This window comes from Oryctolagus cuniculus, chromosome 19, assembly GCF_964237555.1.
Source record: "Oryctolagus cuniculus chromosome 19, mOryCun1.1, whole genome shotgun sequence".
Classification (NCBI taxonomy): domain Eukaryota; kingdom Metazoa; phylum Chordata; class Mammalia; order Lagomorpha; family Leporidae; genus Oryctolagus; species Oryctolagus cuniculus.
This window is the reverse complement of record NC_091450.1, coordinates 38899116-38921806: the sequence shown is the minus strand read 5'-3', so window position 1 is coordinate 38921806 and position 22691 is coordinate 38899116. Positions and strand designations below refer to the sequence as shown.

General features: G+C 53.1%; 1 long non-coding RNA gene across 1 annotated transcript in view; it reads left to right on the top strand.

Annotated features, from left to right (window-relative positions):
• Positions 1-19151: 19151 nt before the first annotated feature.
• LOC138846957 (uncharacterized) overlaps positions 19152-22691 on the top strand; it is a 90187-nt gene continuing 86647 nt past the window's right edge. Inside the window, exon 1 of the long non-coding RNA XR_011384496.1 lies at positions 19152-19314. This is a non-coding gene — a long non-coding RNA (uncharacterized lncRNA). The remainder of the gene's footprint in view (positions 19315-22691) is intronic.

Here is a 22691-nt window from a genome sequence, read left to right as displayed (position 1 = left end):
CAGGACACATGGAACTGCTTCTAGTCCTCCCCCAAGCAAGGCCCAAGTTCATAAATCTTGTTGAACTAGCCTGGCATGGAAGTGAGCACTTCAGAGCCACAGAGGATGCCGACGCACTGTCTGGAAATCTGACTTGAAATATTGCAACAAAAACCATAAGACTTTGCCCAGTATCCCCTGGATCGTGAATGTAGGTAGGCCTGCTCGGGGTCTGGGGTGGAGTTGTCCACAGCCTCAGCTGGAAGCAGACTTTGTCACCTGGGTTCTCTTGTAGGAGAAGCTGTAGTGGCCACAGCACAGACCCAAGGACGGGTGCACGGTTAGGAGTGAGTACTGGGTCCTTGAGGAACCCAGACAACTGAATGTATTAGTTACCATTCTCAGAAAACTTGTTGTTATCCTTTTTAAAATTTACTTTTTTTAATTTATTTGACAGAGTTATAGACAGAGAGAGAGACAGAAAGGTCTTCCTTCTGTTGGTTCACCCCCCAAATGGCCACCACGGCTGGTGTACTGCACCAATCTGAAGCCAGGAGCCAGGTGCTTCTCCTGGTCTCCCATGCCGGTGCAGGGCCCAAGGACCTGGGCCATCCTCCACTGCACTCCCAGGCCACAGCAGAGAGCTGGCCTGGAAGAGGGGCAACCGGGACAGAATCCGGTGCTCTGACAGGGACTAGAACCCAGGATGCTGGCGCTGCAGGTGGAGGATTAGCCTAGTGAGCCACGGAGCTGGCCCCTAAAATTTCCTTTGTATGAGTGAAGCTTGACCATCTTTTCCTTGGATCGTTGTGAATCACACTTGCCTGTTTTCCTGCTGGACTGTGATCTTTTATACTGTTGTTGTTGTTGAATTCTGTGTTTAGTGGAGCCAATAAGCTTTTCCCTATGACATGTATTAAAACTGTTATCTTAGAAAAGTAAAATATTAAAAAAGAACAAAGTTGCCCCTAGTAGTGGGGCTAGGCCACTGTGTAGCTGCTGCAGAGAAAGGTTATGTTTTATGGCTCTGGGTGCCGGCGCTCCCGTGTGTGTCAGTGTGCTTAGCCACAGTTCCAGGGACCTCCCCTCTGTCAGGGAGCCTGCAGCCAGAGCAGACACGCAGGGAAGCCCGCGGAGACGTCCCCAGTCACTGCGGGTCAGGACGATGGAGGACCCCAGCACGCTGCACCTGTAGCGGTTGACTTGAGTTCTTGTCCAAAGGACATGTACATGGGGGAATCCCTGTCACGGAGTCCCCTGCCAATGGAGGAAGGATGGGGAGGGGAGGGGGCAGCCATCAGAGACTGTACCTGGAGGGGTGAGGCAGGGGTGAGACGCTTGCTAATTTGGAAACTCACTGAAAGGCACCTAGATTTTCCCAGCATAACTGTATCTTGCCTGGGCTTCCTCTAGAATCATGTCCTGAGGCAGACACTCAAGTTCAAGTTTATGTAGATGGTGTCCCCAGGAAACACTGGGAGGGAGGGGAGGAGGGACAGCCAACACAAGGGAACTTCACAGTTAACTGAGGGCCGGCATCGTGGTGCTGCCGCCTTCAATGCACGCATCACCTATCCTAGTGCTGGTCCTGGTTCTGTCTGCTCCGCATCCGACCTAGCTCCCAGGGAGGGCAGCTGAGCATGGCCCAAGCACTTGGCCCTGCCTTCCGTGTGGGAGGACAGGGTGGAGTTTCAGGCTCCTGGCTTCGTCCTGGCCCAGAACTGGCTGTTGTGGCCATTTGGGGAGTGAACCAGTGGATAGAAGATCTTTCTCTCTTGACACTCTAGCTTTCAAATCAATCAGTAAATGAGTCTTAGTAACAAGTTCATGGAAAAGTTGAATTAAGAAATTTTAGGCCGGCGCCACAGCTCAATAGGCTAATCCTCCGCCTGCGGTGCTGGCACACCGGGTTCTAGTCCCGGTCGGGGCACCGGATTCTGTCCCGGTTGCCCCCCTTCCAGGCCAGCTCTCTGCTGTGTCCCGGGAGTGCAGTGGAGGATGGCCCAAGTGCTTGGGCCCTGTACCAGCATGGGAGACCGGGAGAAGCACCTGGCTCCTGATCAGCACGGTGCGCCGGCCACAGCGGCCATTGGGGGGTGAACCAATGGCAAAGGAAGACCTTTCTCTCTGTTTCTCTCTCACTATCTAACTCTGCCTGTCAAATTAAAAAAAAAAAAAGAAATTTTAGTGCAAAAAATGTGTTGCAGTCCATGCAGGGTTTTTCTGTAGGGTGCATTTTCCATGGACTTTCTGAAGAACCCTGTTGGCTTGTTTTGAAGCACTCTGGTTACAGGGTACGGCAACTCGTGCAGTGATGGGTTCCCACCAGAGGGCCCTGCCTGTGCAGAACGCACACGGGGGTGTTCGTGCTCCACGTCCACTCTGTTGTCTGTTTGGAGTTTGTCGCTCCCCCTCTTCGTGGAGGAACGACACAGGACCCTGCGCTGTTCTTTCGTCTGCTCGGCCCTCCCCGGGTTTGCTGCTGGTTCTTCCCGGGTTGGCTACTATCCCTTCCACCTCCGTGGAAGGGCAGTTCCCCCTGGCCACATTCCCCACTTCCGCAGGGGAGCGGCACACCGCCGGCCGGCTTTCTCGGGGGCTGCACAGGTGTTCCTTCAGCTAGATGTTCCCCTTAGATGTTCCTTGTGCATGCCGTCTCTCTCCTCCTTTATAGTCCTCCTCCGCCAATCCTAACTCGGCTGCCCACACGCCGAGTACGCTGCTCTCCTCCAATCAGGAGCAAGTCCTACAGTTTATTAGTTGAACTGGAGGCAGCTGTGCGGAAGCTGTTTACTTCTCTCCCAGCGCCATATTGTGGGAGAGCAGATGCATAGAATAAGTCTTAATTCCAGTAACTCAGTCCAGTCCGGATTGCTCCCCACAGATCCCCCTTTCTTTTTATTTTTTGGCGTTGATACGCGCCTGTCTTCGGTGTCCCGCGGCACACACTCTGCTCTACTTGCTAGAGTTGCCACAGGCTCTTACAAGTCCTATCAATCAGGCAAACCGAATCCGGGTCCTCTCTTCACCATGTTGTGAGGAGGTTTTTAGGCGCTGATGCGTGCCTGTGTTCGGTGCCCTGCAGCGCATGCTCTGCTCTGCCTGCAGGGGCTTAGAAGCCCTAACAATCAGGCAAACCGAATCCAAGCCTTCTCATTGCCGTATTGTTGTATTGTGGGGAGGCCTTACTGATGTTAATTCGTGCCTGTCTTCGGTGACCTGCGGCGCATAAGCTGCTAGCCGCTGCAGGTGCTCATCGCCTCACTTAATCGGGCAGACCGAATCCAAGCTCTCACATTGCAGTGTTGTAGGGAGGCCTTTCTATTTCTCTATTTCTCTATCTCCGGGCATTCCTATTTCTCCCATTTTACTTCTATCTTCCAGCATTCCTATTTCTCTCACTTTACTTCTAAACTTCTGTTTCTCTTATCCCCGCAGCTTCCCGGTGCCTCGCCCTGCCGGCAGGCTCCGCCCCGAGGCTATTTCTCCGCGGCTTTCCGGCTGAGCCGCTTCAGCCCGCTTTGCGCGCGCACACTCCGCAGTCTCGCACTTAACCCTTTCGCGTCTGAACCACGGCCTCGCGCCAGCCCCGTTCCCTATCTATTCACGCCCTGTGCTCTCTCTGCACGCGGTGGCTTCCGCGAGTCACACAGCGTAGCTTACGTGTCCGCCACTAGCATTCAATCTAAGTTCCCCGGGCTAGCCTGACGAATTCAACCCAGCTCACGTCTCCGCCCCATGGTTTGGCTTCCCGTCCTTTGCTCCCAGGGCTAATCAGACGGATCCCAATCTGGCTTACGTTTCAGCTTCTGGTTTCAACTTTTCGCCCCCTATTCCCGGGCTAACTTGAGAATCCCAAAGTGGCTTTCGTTTCAGCCTCGGCCTGCCCCCCGCGGCTTCAATTTCCCTAACATTTTTCTCTACCCGGTATGTTTCCCCAAGCTTTCCTCCAACGATATTCCTCCCTCATTTCTCCTGGCCTCTCCCCACAGTCCGTGTCCGAGTCTGTTTGTTCTAGCTTTCACTTTCGCTTTCGACCTTAGAGATTTCTCCCAGCTTCCCCCCGTAGTCCGTATCTGAGTCTATGCCTAGGCTTTCAATAGCTTCTTCCGGCACCCTTTTTCGTCCGGCTTTTCCCTAGGCTGTTTGCTAGTCTCTCTCTCCGATATTTTCCCAGTTCTTCCCGTTTCTTCCCTCCTAAGTTTCCTATCCGTCCTAGGTTTCCTATCCGAGTCAGGTTTCCTATCCGAGTCACGGCACCATTATGTCGCTCCCCCTCTTCGTGGAGGAATGACACAGGACCCTGCGCTGTTCTTTCGTCTGCTCGGCCCTCCCCGGGTTTGCTGCTGGTTCTTCCCGGGTTGGCTACTGTCCCTCCCACCTCTGTGGAAGGGCAGTTCCCCCTGGCCACATTCCCCACTTCCGCAGGGGAGCGGCACACCGCCGGCCGGCTTTCTCGGGGGCTGCACAGGTGTTCCTTCAGCTAGATGTTCCCCTTAGATGTTCCTTGTGCATGCCGTCTCTCTCCTCCTTTATAGTCCTCCTCCGCCAATCCTAACTCGGCTGCCCACACGCCGAGTACGCTGCTCTCCTCCAATCAGGAGCAAGTCCTACAGTTTATTAGTTGAACTGGAGGCAGCTGTGCGGAAGCTGTTTACTTCTCTCCCAGCGCCATATTGTGGGAGAGCAGATGCATAGAATAAGTCTTAATTCCAGTAACTCAGTCCAGTCCGGATTGCTCCCCACAGAGTTGTGCTGGGAGGGTACTGGTTCTGCGGCTGTCTGGCCTGCGTGGCAAGAGGAGCAGGAGGCAGAGCAGGGGTAATGGCTGTGCAGACCTGGAGGGGCACGCCCAGGAGAGACAGTGGTCTCAGATGCTCTCGGTCCAGCCAGAGCTGCCCCTGATGAGGACACACTGCTTGGCTTCCCCCATACCAGAAAGGAGGGAGCACATGTTGACCAGAGGACTTGGGGAAACCACGCCCGTTCTCATGCCGCCTGTGCAGGTAGGCGGTTGGCTGTGGCTGTGAAAAGCTGCCTTTGACTTGCACTGGTCATCTTGCAAGGCACAGCTAAAATCCCAGGATGCCAAGTGCAGAAGGACCGGAAGACAACAGGGAATGCCCTCCATACAGGGCAAGTGTCGCATTAGGTGCATTTCACCACCAACCAGCAGCAGCAGCAACAGGACAAAAGCAAACAGGAGGATTCTGGGTAGACCGGCCCGAGACGCCAGGACCCAAAGAAGGACTTGCAGAAAAGTCAGCGTCGCCTTCACCCGGGGGCAGGAGCCAGCGGTCAGAAGTGAATGGGAACAGTCTCTAGGCCCCGGCACAGCCCCGGTCTCTGCTGCAGGGCCAGCAAGGGGAAACCTGGCAAGACGCAACTCCAAGGCAGCCGCCATTTTGCTCCTGTCCAACCCTCAGGAAAGTGTATCCCTTCTTGCGCTCTGAGGGCACAGGTCGAATGGGGAGGCTGGAATGAGAGATGAGCAGTGTCTCCATGTCCCCTCCCACCGTGTGTGAGTAGAAGCCACGCCCCCCGCCCCGCCCCTGAGCCCCTTGTCAGGATGGAGTACTCCTGCCTCACTCTGCAAGGAGGGGTCAGTGAGGACAGGGGGCAGTCTGGCTCCCACCTGCTGGATGGCAGTGAGAACCCTCCCCGGTGCGGGCGTCTGAAGCTGAGCGAGGACCTGGGCCTCCTGCCCCTGGTGGTGACAGCTGAAGGTGCAGATTTGAAGAGAAGTCCCTTGTCATGCCAAGAGCTGGGAATGTCTCGATTTGAGTGAGAGAAGACAGCGAGTGACAGTCGCCGAGATAAAGGGAGTGGTGCTCTAGGACTGGGAACCAGGCTCAGAGCCGCAGGTGAGAGCGAGTTGCAGCCAAGACAGGGATGTAACGGAGTCTCGTTGCTCGGACGCGGCAGCCTGGGGAGGTCAGAGGGGAGGCTGAACTAGACAGCGAAACAACAGAAGGGACCTAGCTGAAAACAGAAAATAAACTGGGGGACCAGAGGAAAAGAAGCGTGTCTCGGGACCTGTGGGACCATGGCGAGCCATCTGTATTCAAGCTGGCAGTACCAAAAGCAGGAAAGTGCAGCTGAGAAGCTACAGTCGCATGTTGCTTAGCAACAGAGGTGTGTTCTGAGAAATGGATCATCAGCCGATCTCATCCCCTGTTCATCAGAGAGTTCGCTTACAAGGCTGCAGTGGCTGTGGTGTCACTCCTGGCTATGACATCATCTCCTGGGACCATGGGCAAAACGTGGACTGTAGGCGACTAAAGCATTGTTATTCGGTGTGTGCCTGCATTCACAGACATAACGGTTGGGAATTTCCCATGTAACATAAAAGCACACACTTACAGGTTCAAGAAGCTGGGTGATCCCGAATGGGAGGAGCCCCAGGAAATCCGCACCAAGACGTGTCGTCATCGAGCTGTGAAAACCAAAGCGAAGAAAAGTGTTGCATGAAATAAGGGAGAAGTGGTTCCTTACGTGTGGGGCAGACACGTTTGAATGACAGTCAGCTTCTCATCAGAAAGAAAAAACTGATAAAAGTCCTACTGGATTGAAAAATAGAGCAGCAGTTCATGCAAAACAATTCCATTTGAGCAGAAGGAAGGACAGTCTTTTAAAAACTGGATGTCGACCTAAATATGTGTATTTATTTACTTTTTAAAAATTTATTTTTGCTTATTTGAAAGGCAGAGTTGCAGAGAGAGGGAGATAGAGAGAGACAGAGAGATCTTCCATCTGTTGGTTCACTCCCCAATTAATCCCAACGACTAGGACTGGACCAGACCGAAGCCAGGAGCCAGGAGCTACTTCCAGGTCTCCCACGTGGGTGCAGTGACCCCAGCACTTGGGCCGTCTTCCACTGCTTCCCCAGGGCATTAGCGGGAGCTAATCAGAAGTGGAGCTGCCGCTCTTAAACCAGTGCCCGTATGGGATGCCGGTGCTGCAGGCGGCAGCTTAGCCGGCTACACCACAGTGTTGGCCACAAGTATGTGGACTGCACACAGAAGTGGTGGACCTCAGTCATGGGCTTAGATAGAAGTGTACAGCTGTAAGGTTGTAGAGGAAACACAGGCTCCAGGCTTGATGATGAGTTCTCGCCGTGACCCCAGAAGCATAACCCGCAAGACTGAAATGTCACAGATGGGAGTTCATGAACGCTCACGATGTCTGATCTGTGCAAGACCCTGGGACCCGGATGAAAGTGTGCAGTCCAGCTGGAGGGAGAGATGTGCAGACCACACGGCGGGAAGTCTCGTGCCTGAAAATACTGAGAACACGCAAAACCCAAAAGAAAAAAAACAGTCCAAGCAGTCTGTCCAGACGAGGGTCTAAAGAGACAATTATTTCGGTTACCATGGACGGGAAACCAGCTCCTGACCGGATGCTGTGTGTCCCTGGCTGTCAGGGGGGCTCACAGCTCCCGATCAGAACCACCGAGATCAAAACGGGCAGCACCAGGCACTGGCTGTGATGCAGCGACCCAGCACTCTCCTGCGGATGCCGCCGGTGGCCCCGAAGCTAGGCCCGGCGCTGGGAACGTGGTTGGGCGGCTTTAAGCTTCTGGATGCGCACACTTCCCATCATGCACCAGGCTGCTTACGCCAGAAAAGTGGAAACGTCTGTCCACACGGAACCTGCACACAGATGTTCACGCAGTGTCGCTGTGACAGCCCCGGGGGGACAGCCGGAACGTCTCTGTGTAGGTGACAGCTGAGCCAACAGGTGTGTCTGCACCACAGGGTGCTGCCCGCCACGGCTCGGCTCGGGGTCACCGCTGGCGCCTGCAGCGGCTGAGACGACCCCAGGCCCTCGTCCTCAGCGGGAAGCAGGCGCAGTCTCAGCACGCACAGACTCCCAATCTCATGAGCTTGATCTCTTCCAGATGACAACGTGATGAACTCAGGAACTGGTGGGTATTGGCTGCGGGGTGGGTGGGGTCGGAGGAGCTGGAGGGAGGTCTTTGTACCAGTTTCACTTATTTTATTGATGAGAGATTGTTCCCGCCAGCTGGTTCACTCCCAGGGTCTGGGGGAAGGTTCCTGAGGCCCCACTGGGCGCGCTCTGCAACACCCTGCATGTATGCAGTTATTTAAAAAACTGCTGTTTCCCCAATCCTGGGGGTTTTGTGAGAATCAAATGAGATAATAATTTGAAAAGATTTAGGAACGTGTCCAAAACCCACTCCACATTTATGTTAAAAATGGGAAAACATTCCCTCAGAAAATGAGCTCTGTGACCTCTGCTTCGGGTTTCAGAATAGTTCATGTGCACGTTGGTTTTTTTTTCTCTTGGGGAGGGGTGGAAGCAGTGGTGGGGGTGGGGGTGGTGGCTGTTCTTGAGCAAGGCTCCCCCAGCAAGCCCCTCGGAAGCACCTGCTGTGTGTCAGGCTCTGTTCTAGATGCCAGGATACAGCAGAGAACAGCACACACGGGTCTTTAAAAGATGCATCCTATTTATTTGAAAGGCAGAGCCACAGAGAGAGAGGGAGAAACAGAGATCTTCCATCCACTGGCTCACTGAGCAAATGCCGGCAGCAGCTGCGGCTGGGTCAGGCCAAAGCCAGGAGCTGCAGCTCCCTCTGGTCTCCCACGTGGGTGCAGGGGCCAAGCACTGGGCCGTCTGCTGCCCTCCCAGGAGCATTAGCAGGGAGCGGGATCGGAAGCCCAGCAGCTGGGACTTGAGCCGGTGCTCAACCCGCCGCACGCCCCCGGCGCCCACGGGGGATTCCCATCTCAGCAGATGCTGGGCTGGTGATGAGTGACCCTGGACGGTCGAAGATGCAGACGTCGTGTCCCAGGAGGATGGCCCAGCAGCGAGTTCCCTGTGGGGAGCTCTGGCACTTGGTGATGTCACAGGACTAAGATTTGGGTGAGAGGGGCTCCCCTGGGGCGTCCTTGGGCGTTGCTCCAGGGTGTGTTCCTTGCTTCAGATGGTGGCCGCCGAGGGGGAGTGTGAAGGCGGATGTGGGTTCAGCTCAGGTCCTTCTGCCTCCCAAAGGACCGGAAAGGCCAAAGGAGACAGCACAGGCCCTGCCGTGGGGCTGGGGGAGATGAGGGGTCCTACGTGAGGATCTGCGCCTGTCGTAGGGCACGGATGAGATCCGCGCCTGTCGTAGGGCACGGATGAGGGCTGCGGCTGTTTGGGAGGTGTCGGTGTCGACGATGCACTTCTCCTTCTTAGGCTGTTCGGTCTGAAACGGCAGTGGAGGTGCGGAAGAGCCGGGCCTGGCCTCTGGAGCCGGAGCTCAGACTCAGGTGCTGCACCCAAGCCCCGCTCCAGTCTGCACCGCCTCCCGGTGTAGGCAGCAGAGGCTGCAGGGCTGCGGCGTGTGGCGTCTGCCACTGGGGGAGCTGTCGCCGAGCTGCAGCCCACTGAATAGCCGTGGCCGGGGCTGTGGGCAGCCCAGGGAGGGCTGGGCTCGCTGCCCCAGCTCCTGCTGCTGCTGCAAGGGAGCCTGCTTTTAAAAAATTATTATTTTTTAAATTTGTATTATTTTATTATATTTTAAAGGCAGAGAGAGGTAGATGAGGCAGAGGTGGAGACAGGAGAGATCTTTCACGCGCTGTTCACACCCTCCATGCCTGCAGTGGCCAGGGCTGAGTGAGGTGAAGCCAGGACCTAGGAACTCCGTCTGGCTCTCCCGCCGTGGCGGCAGGGACCCATGCTTGCTGCCTCTGACGGGAAATCAGCAGGAAGCTGGGTGGGACGCAGCGGAGCTGGGGCTTGGATCAGGCTGTCTGATGTGTGATGTGGGCGTCCGAGAGTTGGCACATGTGGGGATAAAGTCCAACTCGGGCAGTGTTACCCCGGACACTTCTTGTTTATGGTGTGCTTTGTGGGTTTTTAAAAAATGTTTATTTATTTATTTATTTGAAAGTCAGAATTACACAGAGAGAGGAGAGGCAGAGAGAGAGAGAGAGAGAGAGAGAGAGAGAGAGAGGTCTTCCATCTGATGGTTCACTTCCCAGTTGGCAGCAGTGGCTGGAGCTGAGCTGATCCGAAGCCAGGAGCCAGGAGCTTCTGGGTCTCCCACGTGGGTGCAGGGGCCCAAGGACTTGGGCCATCTTCCACTGCTTTCCCAGGCCACAGCAGAGAGCTGAATGGGAAGTGGAGCAGCTGGGACTCGAACTGGCGCCCATGTGGGATGCTTCAGTCCAGGGTGTTAAACCACTGCACTACAGCGCCGGCCCCAGATTTGTGGGTTCTATGTGTTGACGTGGCTGAGCTAAGTGTCCCCAGTTACTTAACAGAGGTGTTTATAAACACACTGAACATCTGCAATCGATTTTCCATGAGGGAGAGTCCCCGTGCTAGCTCACGTGGTCCCTCCAGCCAGCACGAGGCCCGGGGACAGAGCCAGGGTCTCCCAGGCCAGAGTCCTGCTGGGAAACCCAGGACAGCAGCAGCAGCGCCCGCCGGACTTTCCTGTTGGCGTGGCAGCGCGACTTGGGGCTGTTAGCCCACGGTGGCATGGGCGTATACTCTACAACAGAGCTTTCACTCCGTACACAGTGGTGACGTGCGTAAGTCGCCTGTGCGTGTGTGAATATAACTTGGATATCACATGTAATACAACCTGCACATCGTCCGCTGTGATGCACGCTCCCTGCGGTGGATGTTCGCGTATATTATGCCCGTATATTACACGCATCTGTATGTGTCCCCACACACTGACACTGGAGGATAACGTGCCCGTAATCCTGTGTATTCTCAGTAGAGAGGGGTATGGTCCACACTGTCTCACGTACCTAGGTCTTTGATCACGAGAACCGCACCTGACACCCGCCAGGAGGGGCTGTGTGAGACCCCAGCGCTGGGGCCAGGGGAGGTGAGGGTGGTTGGCGCCCCCGTGAGTGTGCCGGCGAGCGGGGCGGGTAGGGTCCAAGGGCAGCACCGGTTTTCTCTCCCTCTCCTGAGCTGTGGCACGTTCTGGTCCTCTCCTTGCTGATCGTCCCGTGGTGCCAGGTTTCACTCGTGCTGGCCGCCCCGACTGTGTCACAGGAAGAGGGCCAGGTCGACAGCCAGCCCTGAGTGTGGGACCCGAGTGGTTCTGTGCTGGCCCATGAGCAGGCCAGCCACCAGAGATGCCCGCTGAAGTCGATGGATTGAACGTAAATGAAAGGGAGCTTTCAGTCCTCAGCGGCACCAGCCACATTTAAAGTGCTCGATGGCCACAGTGGCTGGTGGCCAGTGCATCGGATGGCATTGTTCTAGAAGTTTCCAGTGCCCAGCTGTTGTCATCCCCTGGCTTCTGGGACTTTCTAGCTGGGGCCCCACACTTGGAGGAGGGGCAGGTGAGGCTGAGTCTGAAGGTCCCTGCCCGAGGTTCTGACGTGCGGAAGGTGTGGGCCCGAGGAGGTGGCTGTGTGCTGCCCCCGTGACCTGGGGTGACTGCCCGCAGCGACAGAGCCGGGAGCCCACGTGGGGCTGGGCACGGCTTGGGGCGCGCTCTCTTCTCTGCCTTTGCTTATGTACAGAGGGGCAGGAAGCCCCGGGGTGGGCTCACTGCCCAGCTGGTGCACGCAGCATCTGCTCCCGGAAGCCAGTGGCTGGTGTGTGTGCACGCAGGCATGTGGTTCAGCTGGGGCCTCCAAACGCTTGTTTGACTCTGTTTTCATCTCATTTGCCACTTAAAGAACTCCCATGTGATTTATTTTCAGCAACTTTTAGATGATGATAAACTGACCTATACCTTTTGGTATGGATCCAATAAAGGCCATACATATTTTATTAGCAGAAAGGCAGCTGGAAAAGAGGACATTTGGAGTAAAAATTGGGAGAAAAGACAACAGGAGAGTGGAGCACGAAGCCGTCTCCTGGGAATAAAGTTCCGTAAGGACAGAGAGTTAAGGTCTCTTAGAGTCATCTTCGTGGCAGCTGTTTGTTTCTTCTAGGTTTTATTTCTTTGTTTTTTTTTTTTTTGAGAGGCAGACAGGAGGGAACAGAGAGAGAAAGTCCATCAGCATATTCACTCCTTAAATGCCCACAGTGGCCAGGGCTGGGCTGAGCTAGAGCCAGGAGCCAGGAACTTGATCCAGGTCTCCCATAGGGTGGCAGGAACCCAACTAATTGAGCCACCGCTGCTGTGTCCCGGGTCTGCGTTAGCAGGAAGCCGCAGTCAGGAGCCGGAGCCGGAAAGCAAGCCCAGGCCCTCTGACGCAGGACGAGGGCATCTTAGTCACCTGGCGCGATGGGCGTGCCTGTTTGTGCCTTTGTGGATCACTCCTGCACGCCCAGCAGCCGTGGAGATCTGGAAAGAATGGCGCCTCTGAGTGGCCAGAGTAGCCCGGACATGGAGGTGGGTGGAGTGGCCCGGCCTGAAGCCCTGTCCTTTGTGTCCATGAAGAGCACTGGCCGAGGCTCGGGGGGCCCGAAGCCTCCAGCCCGCTTGGACGGGGAGCTGAGGGACACAGCGGCCTCTGCACTTTACTTGGACACTTCCGTGTCCAGACGTGGTGGAGAAGGAAGCACGTTAGGGGCATTGGACACACACGCACACACACACACCGACACATACATCACACACGTGCACAGTCACACAGAGACATTGTCATGTGCACACACACACATTGGCAGTCACACAGTATCATACATACACAGTCCTGCACACACTGTCACACACAATCACACGCCCGTGTACTCACATACTGTCACAGGTACACGCACACCCTCACGCACGCAATCACACATACACTCACACACACACACACTCACACACACACACACACCCCTGCAAGTTGACAGGGACAGATTCTGTTCTGAGAAATGCACCATTAAATGATTTCATCACAATGTGACCATCACAGAGACACTGGCTGCGGTGTCACCCGGTGGGGTAGTCTGTGGGACCACTGTTGTCTGTGTGATTTGTCATTGATCAGAAGGTTGTTATGTGCACCTGACTGGCTGTCACGTATTTGGAATGCAAGTTCTATATGTAATAGGAATCATTATTATGTAACCAATATGCTTAATATGATAATTAAACTATCACAAATCATGCTACATCAACATGTAATATAAAATATATAAAGTATAAATATAAGTATATTTTATATATTATATATAGATGCGTTATATAATCAAAATATAAAATGTGTGAGCTTAGCTATAAAGCGTATTTTGTGTACGTATGCACACATTCACTCTGGAACATGTAAATGAACATTTCACAGTCTTCCCAGGTTATGAATAGCCATGGCCCCTGGGCTATGTTTGCAAATAAAGCTTTATGGGAGTGTGCGGGGGCCAGGCAGGGCGGGCTCATGTTGTGCCCAGAGCCCGGGGCCGACCTTGTCCGGACACAGGACCTGTTGCTTGTCAGTACCTGCTCAAGCCAGTGCTGTGCTGACTGCTGGGGTCCCAGGACCTCCCAGCAGCTCCCGACACTGCCTGCAAAGCTGCCGGGGCGGCGCGGGTGGCGTGGGGCATGGGCCTTGCATTCGGAGTCACATGAGCCCACACACTGCGGGTGGCTGGGCCCAGACAGTCCTGGTCGTCCTGGGTGTGGCTGGGGAGACCCACGTGCGACCCTGCCACGGCTTCTGAGTTCCACGTGGCCACCCAGGGAGGCCTTAGCCAGCAGTGGGCCGATTCTCAGCAGACCCAGGGCCTCCGTGCAGTTCCGTGGTCCAGGACCTGGAAGCCGTGGGAAGGGAGAAGGGAGTGAGGTGCACGGACACACAGCGCCGGGCAGTCCACCTTCCGCCGTGTTCCGCCAGCTTGCTTCTGAAAGCCAGCGGCTGTAAAAGGAGGCCGTTGCCGGCAGGATGCGTTATGTAGGGTCCCGCTCCTCCTCTCCCTCCTTTCTTCCCACAGTTCTCAAACCAGATTGGGCAGTCAGGACCAGGCACGAGGCAGGTGCAGAGGCCAGTCTGGGCCTGGGGGACGCAGAGACCTGTGCTGGCCTCGCCCGGTTCCTATCCCCCACCCTCTTCCTCTGGTGTCGGCCCCCGGCCGCGCAGTGGACACGGTGGGTGGGCTCTGAGCAGCGTGAGGTTCTCAGTCATGACTTTGCCTCCTGCAGACCCCAGCCAGGAACAAACCAGGCCCCCCTTTGTCAGTGCTTCTTCACTCCTCCCCAAGAGATCCATGTGTGCTGCAGGAAAATCAAACAATAAACTCAACAAAAAGATGAAAGAAACTGCCCACAATTCTAGACACCTCCTCCCCTAGAGAGCCCACTGTTAGCATCTTAAGGTTTTCCTTCTGTACGTATCGACATGCAAATACGCCTGCAGTTTTTATAGAACATAGACTTCTGCAGTATGTTTCTCTCACCTGGAAAGCATTTTGTTTTCCATCTAATTTTCTTCTAATTCAAATGAACTTTCTAACCTGAGCCGTGGGAAGCAGGAGGAGTAATCCTGGCTGTCTGCGCTTGGTTGCTGGTTGAAACTCTCAGAGCTGTAGCTTCTTAGGGAAGCACGCAGTCCACACAGTACCTGGAGACACCTCATTAATGCCAGGATTTCCGGGGGTTCAGCATGAAACAGAACCAGGGTGCTGAGTCTTCAGAGGCTGCGTGTGTGACGTGTCCATATCAGAAACAACACTTTCCAGCTGGCGCCTGTGGTGCCGCCACTCCAGGTTCTAGTCCCGGTCGGGGCGCCGGATTCTGTCCCGGTTGCCCCTCTTCCAGGCCAGCTCTCTGCTGTGGCCAGGGAGTGCAGTGGAGGATGGCCCAAGTGCTTGGGCCCTGCACCCCATGGGAGACCAGGAGGAAGTACCTGGCTCATGGCTTCAGATCGGTGCAGCATGCCGGCCGTAGTGGCCATTTTGGGGGGTGAACCAACAAAAGGAAGACCTTTCTCTCTGTCTCTCTCTCTGTCTAACTCTGCCTGTCAAAACAAAAACAAAAACAAAAACAAACAAAAAACTTTCTGAGGTGAACCAAGAGTCATGAGCTTAGCTCATGGGAACAAAAGGCAGTTGAATTGTGGCAAAATCTTCATTTAAATCTGGCTGGCCCCTAGGGGTTGATGTTTGGGGGCGGGGGTGCAGGCATCAGTGCCTCATGGTCACTTTGGGCTGAATGCGTGTGTCTCCCTAATTCCTGTGTCACGTGTCCAGTAGGCGATGGTGGGGTCCTTGGGCAGGGCTGGGTCATGAGGGTGGATTAGTATCCTTAGAAGAGACCCAGAGTACCTCTCTCACCTCTCTCTCTGCCCCCCACCCCCCACTCTCCCTCCTGTGTGAGAACACAGCAAACTGGGAGGAGAGCTCTCACCAGCACCAGAGCTGTCGCCCTGGCCTCAGATTGCAGCCTGCAGAGCTGTGAGGCGTAAGGGTTGGCTGTGTCAGCCCCTCACGTCTGCACAGCCCGAACTAGTGGAGACGGTGGGGGTCAGAGGTCGGGCAGCAGGGGAAGGACCTGTGTGCATCTGGGCCTCAGGCTCATGCTGTGTCCGTGGGAGCTGTGCAGTACTGCAGTGTGGGACTTTTCAGACCATCCCTCAGGCCCCATTGATTGCTGGAAGGGTTCAGAAGACATGTCCAACTCAGCAGTGACAGCTCATTCCAGGAAAGGCACATGGGTACATGGATAGAATCCGCCAGGGACAGGGTCCTCCCAGAAGCTTGTGAAAGGCCGAACCTTTGACAACCAAGGCCTTTGTCACACGGTTCCCTGTTTCCACTGGTTACTTCTTCTTCCACCATGGACTGAACTTTGCCTGTGCTACATGGGCGGCTGACTCGAAGTTTGTTCCAGGCTGCGACACAGAGGAGTGTCTTTCCAGGGATTCCTGTCTGCCCATTGGCTTCTCGTATCCTGCTCTGGAATCTAATTAAGAAACTAAGGAGGGTTTGTGTCCTTCCTTATTTATGGGGGGGCCTTTTGGTGCAGCTTGCAATGCTGGTGTCCCATCTAGGGGTCCAGTTGGAGTCCCCGCTGCTCCGCATCTAATCCAGCTCCCTGCTAATACAGCTGGGAGGCAGCAGATGATGCGGGTCCCAGTATGTGGGCTTCTGCCATCCATGGGGGAGACCAGGATGGAGTCCAGGCTCCTGGCCTCCGCCTGGCCTAGACCTGGCCGTTGGAGCCATTTGGGGAGTGAACCAGTGGATGGAAGAGCTCCCTCTCGGTCATTCTGCCTTTCAAGTAAATAAATATTAAAAAGGTAAAGTATGTATATGTGGCAGAAGATGGCGATGCTCCTTCCAATGTGCTGATAGTCAAAGAATTTTTTTTTTTAAACATGCCAGTCAATGCTAGTTATGTCTCGGTGTTCTGGGAAACCCTGGAGTAAGAAAAACAGCCAGCAAAGGCAGAGGGTGCCAGAAGACCGAGAAAACCCGACGAATCCAGGCTTGCCGGATATGCAAGGTGCTGGGGACGTACAGACTTCGAAGCATGGTCAAGGGCAGCAGGAAGACCTGGGGTGCCCTGCAGCCTCCGGCTATAGGAAGGCACTTGTGTGCTGCCTCAGACAAAAGGGGCCTCTGCCAGCCGCTGCAGGCTTGGTTTCCATCAAGGAACAAGGAGGCATCAGGCACATTGCACGTCAAACACGCCTGCACACGGCCCTGCACAGACCCTCCTCACTGTTCTATCGGTTAGTCCCTGCACCTGCACCAGGGTCAGGAGGTGGTCAAGATGGTGTAGCCCACGCCACGGCCTCCCTGTGCTGGGAGCGTGAGCGAAGGGAAAGGCAGCCGGGCCGTATCTCGGGGAACCTCACAGTGCTGGCACCGTGTAGACCCCTCAGGCACTCGAATGGTTTCACAAGGAGGCCGACAACACGGTGCAGCAGCAGTGTCGGGGCTCAGAGAAGGTGGGTTGGTTTTCCTCAGGGTGTTCTTACTCACTCACATTGAGTTCTTCAGAGGTTCCAATTATCACCAGCGTTCCAAGCGTAGAACTGATGACTGTCGCAGATCCCTTCCCCAGGTAGCTGGAAGTTAGGCTTGACAAAAACTCAGAATGAACAGAACACAAACACCCACCATTCACTCAGTGCCACACCTCTCTCACCCCCCCACAGCACACATACCACATACGTGCTCATATTATCACACAGCCACATACATACACATCACACGTACTCACGTGACACACAAACCCACAAACTACACACCTCACACACCCCCCCACACCCCACCACACACCGCACATCACACACACCTCACACACACCCCACTCACACATCATACACACCTCACATAGACCCCACTCACACATCACACACACCTCACACACCCCACTCACACATCACACACACCTCACACACCCCACTCACATCACGCACACCTCACACACCCCACTCACACATCATACACACCTCACACACCCCACTCACATCACACACATCTCACATAGACCCCACTCACACGTCACACACACCTCACATACACCCCACTCACATATCATACACACCTTACATAGACCCCACTCACATCACACACACTTCACATAGACCCCACTCACACATCACACACGCCTCACATACACCCCACTCACACATCATACACACCTTACATAGACCCCACTCACATCACACACACCTCATATACACCCCACTCACACATCACACAGCCTCACATACACCCCACTCACACATCATACACACCTTACATAGACCCCACTCACATCACACACATCACATATATGCTCACATATATCACATATATGCGGTGTGCACGCAAACAGACCACACATCACCTACCAAACCACATACTACACACCTCACTTATGCCCCTTTTACACATCATATCCACACAGAACACACCTCACATATACCCCATTCACATGTCACACCCACACATCCACACGCATATCACACATAGCTCACATACCCCCACACACAACACACACCACACACACATATCTCACACACCTCACATATGCCCCACTCACACATCATACCACACACATCCCACAGACCCAAACACACATCACACCACACACATTTCACACACACCTCACAAACACCCCATTCACAAACACCACACACATCCCACACACCTCACACACATATCACATAGATATCACACACCTCACATATGCCACACTCACACATCACACATCCACATCCATGCACATATCACACACACCTCACATACACCCCACTCACACAACACACACCACACACATCCCACACACCTCACACACATATCACATAGATATCACACACCTCACATATGCCCCACTCACACATCACACATCACACACACCTCACATACACCCCACTCACACACAACACACACCACACACATCCACACACATATCACATACACCTCACATATGCCCCACTCACATCACACACAACACACATCCACACACATATCACACACACCTCACATACACCCCACTCACACAACACACACCACACACACATATCCCACACACCTCACACACATATCACACAGATATCACACACACCTCACATACGCCCCACTCACACATCACACACACCACACACCCCTTCCTAAGCCGCACACATGGGCCTGCGGCGTCAGCACCCAATGTCAGACTTTTCTGAAAGCATCCAAGGGGCCAGAGGCACGCGGACACAGGATTGATGGGAGGAGCTGTCACAGGACACTGGGGCGTCCTCGCGGGGAGCAGCTGACAAAGCCCGGTGCTGTGCAGAGAGAGACTCCGACCCCGGGAGTCGCTCCGGGGATATCACGCGCCTGCCTACAAGCACTGCTGGCCAGCTGTCACGGCGCACTGCTAGAAACGGCAAAGCGGGGACATTGGGAAACCTCTGCCCCAGGAGGCCGGGCCGCCCTGCCGCACAGCCCCGCCTGGGACGCGGGCCGACCAGGTCCTCCAGGTGCGAGCCCCGTGTCCTCCTGATGGCGGGGAGGTGCCTGTGGTCACGGGAGCCCTGCGCAGCCTTCGCAGGGCCCGTGGGAGCTGGGCGGGCCCGGCCGCTCCCCACTCTGGGGCTGTTCCGGGTGGGCTGCAGGGCCCCCGGCGCTCGCCTGCACAGTGGCAGCCCACGTTTTCATCGGTTGCTTTCCCTCTCCTTTTAATTTCCGTTAGACTTCCGCAGCCGGGCTGGAGGCACGGTCTCAGCCCCAGGCTGGCGCCTGGCTGGGGACCCTTGCGCCCTTGCGCAATGTCCCCGCAGGCTTGCCGTACTCAGCGGGGAAGCCCCGCCCACTCGCCTTCCCAGCGGCCCCTGGGGAGGCGGGGCAGCCTCGTGCCCGCCCACTCCGCGGCCGCCATGTTCCCGGCGGGGGCCTGGGCCTGTGTAAGTGACGCCCCCAGCCTGCGCTCTTCGAAGCGAGGTTTCCCCCTGGAGGGCTTTGTGGTGACTCCTGGGGGTGAGTGGTTAGCAGGCTGAACATGTGACCAAATGGCCTCTGGTGAGTACCTGAAGTGGACACTGTTAATGCCATATACACTTAATTTTTAAATTTTTTTATTAATTTTCATTTATTTGAAAGGCAGAAAGCACTTGCATTTGCTGATTCACTCCCCAAATGCCTGCGACAGCCGTGAGCCCGAAACTGCGTCTGGTTCTCTCTCGTGGGTGGCAGGGACCCGGGGGCTTGTGCCCTGCCCTGCTGCCTCCTGGGACGGGACCAAGCCGGGACTCGAACCCGGGCACTCCAGTGTGCGACGCAGGTGCCCCAGGAGCGGCTTAGCAGTCGGACCGCGTGTCCGTCCCCGGCACCGTGTTTGTGGTTTGCTTTTGGGTAGGTAGCAGTCAGATAAATTAGAAATTACAACTGTTTAGTAACACTAATTCTGTTTATAGCAAAAGCCAGCAGCTAGTCTAGCTTGAAAGTAGTCACTTTGCTTAATAACGGGACACGTTCTCAAAAGGATTTTTGGCTCTGGAAACCTGATTTCGCGACGTTAGGGCTGGAGTGTTCTGCATTGCGTGATGGTGCCTTCACACCCTTCCGAACGTGGGTATAGACAGGATACACATTCAATCATTCTTTTCTGTCCAGAAAAGGAAAATTTTGAGATTAGAAAGGGATGCTGCAACATAAATAAAACATTTATATATTGGCTGACAATTTAGTTTTGTGATATTAGTGGGCTTATAAAATCATTCTTTTCTTTCTTTTTTTTTTTTTTTTTTTGACAGGCAGAGTGGACAGTGAGAGAGAGAGAGAAAGGTCTTCCTTTGCCGTTGGTTCACCCTCCAATGGCCGCTGCGGCCGGCGCACTGCGCTGATCCAAAGCCAGGAGCCAGGTGCTTCTCCTGGTCTCCCATGGGGTGCAGGGCCCAAGCACCTGGGCCATCCTCCACTGCACTCCCGGGCCACAGCAGAGAGCTGGCCTGGAAGAGGGGCAACCGGGACAGAATCCGGCGCCCCGACTGGGACTAGAACCCCGTGTGCCGGCGCTGCAAGGCGGAGGATTAGCCTAGTGAGCCGCGGCGCTGGCCCAAAATCATTATTTTCAAAAACTGTTTTCAAAGAAATACGTATTTGTTTTAAAACAACTAAAATCTATGGGCATAAGAGCAAAAAAAAAATTTAAGATTCTTTATGTTGGGACTGGCGCTGTGGCGTAGCAGGTAAAGCTGCCGCCTGCAGTGCCAGCATCCCATATGGGCACCGGTTCAAGTCCCAGCTGCTCCACTTCTGATCCAGCTCTCTGCTGTGGCCTGGGAAAGCAGTGGAAGATGCCCAAGTGCTTGGGTCCCTGCACCCACGTGGGAGACCCAGAAGAAGCTCCTGGCTCCTGGCTTCAGATGGGTGCAGCTCTGGCCATTGCGGCCAGTTGGGGAGTGAACCAGAAGATGGAAGACTCTCTCTCTCTCTCTACCTCTTCTCTCTGTGTAACTCTGACTTTCAATAAATACATCGTTAAAAAATATATATATAAAAGATTCTTTATATTAATTATCTGACAGTAGATGACACAAGAATAATTGGTCTTGGTAGTTGTTGGCAGCCACCTCTGAGCTTCTAACTCTGTCTACTTCTGGGACCATGGTGCTGGTATTTTTCTGAAAAATGAAGTTCTTCAATATTGTTCTGCGCTATTTTTCATAAAATTGCCTGCAATCTTCTTCAAAGTGACTTTTATGGTTAATGAATTTGAAAATGTTGACACCTTCGATTGATTCTTCCCAGTCAATCACAAGATTTTAAATTACAAAACCACTTCTCTCGACAGATGCCGAGGCATCTGATAAACTCAGAGCAATTCTGATAAATGGAGGTTATTATCAATTTTATTATTTTTGTGCTAAAATGTGTAAATATTTTACCTCAAAGATACACCTGTCTTCTGGCTCCCGTTCAGAATACCTTCTGTTGATAAATATTTTCATGAATCAAAATTTGTGAAATACACTTCTTCCATTTATGATTCTTCTGAGTATTTTGTTAATCAGAGGTGCTGGGAAATCACAGGTACTGAATATCAATGTATCAAATCGTAAATAGGAACTGCATAAAAAGAGTCTGGATACTCCCACACTCAAGTTTAGAAATTTAAAATTAAGTCCCGTACGTGGTTTGTGCTAACATCATTTAAGTTGTTTACTTCCAGCCTTGCTTTTGTGGAGGCAAATTTCAATACCTTCCTGATTGCAGACTTTATTTAGATAATTTCATTTTGCTAAGATATTCAAATGTTGACGATCTTTTGGTTCTTTTGATTGCTTTAATTAAAAATTTCTAACTGATTTGAAAGAAAAATGCATCCAAAATTTGGAGGACTGACTTAGTTAAAAAGGCACCACTGTCATTGTAGGATCCTTAAGTTACTTTAAATAATGTTCTATTTAAAAGTGTTCAGGGACTCAAATATTGCTAAAAGGCTTTGGCAGTGAAAAGCAAAAAGAGAAAGTGTTCATTTAAAAAATGTATCATCAATGTCATTTAAATAACTTTGTAGTTCACTCTGGTACAAATTTAAAAAACTAAATTGTGGCAAGCACAGCTTTGTTTTGTTGGTAAAATATTGCTGCATATTTGCAAATGATTGTTTGCCACAAAGTCAGCTCCGTGTATATTTTTATTCCATAGATTTTATAATTTAGTAAGAATGATGTTTTTATCTTGACACTGTGCTCTGTCAAAATTTTGTTATATTAACACAGCCAAAAATTATTTAATCATCGAAGTTGAATTTTTTAGCTGAATTTTCTCCTGAGAATGTTAATGACTCACCTTTGACAGGCTGAATTTTAAAGGCTTTCCTTTGATAGTATGAACGGGATGAAAAAAATCAAAGTAGAATTATCTGACTTTCTATTTGAAACATCTTGTGACCTTGATGATATTAAAGTGAGTTAAAATGGAAGCCAGGCCTGTAGAATCCCTGAGCAGACAAAGCAGGGGGCCTCATAAGCGACCTTAACTTTGCTTAATTTGCAAACACAAACAAAACTTGAGCTGTTTCTTCTACAGTGTGTGTATCAAGGAAAATAGAGCTGATGCTCAGCCCGTCATATAATAGGTATAGATAGATCAACAGATGATAAGCAGATAAATGATGGACAGCATATCAAGTGGTGGATAGGTGACAGATTGGTTGACACATAGGTGATCGGTAGATGACGGAGAGATGACAGAGCTTGCAATAGTTTCGCTAATTGTCAATTTTGAAGCCAACGCTGCTGAAGTTAACCATTGTATTTTGTCGATTTACTACTGCTTAGTGAAGGTTGATGACAAGACAAGAGTGGTATTGCTGTGTGCTGAGAAGCCTTCTGTTCTGGGAACTCACTCTCTCTGAGTTTTCCCGTCCGTATTTTTTGGAGGAAGAGAAA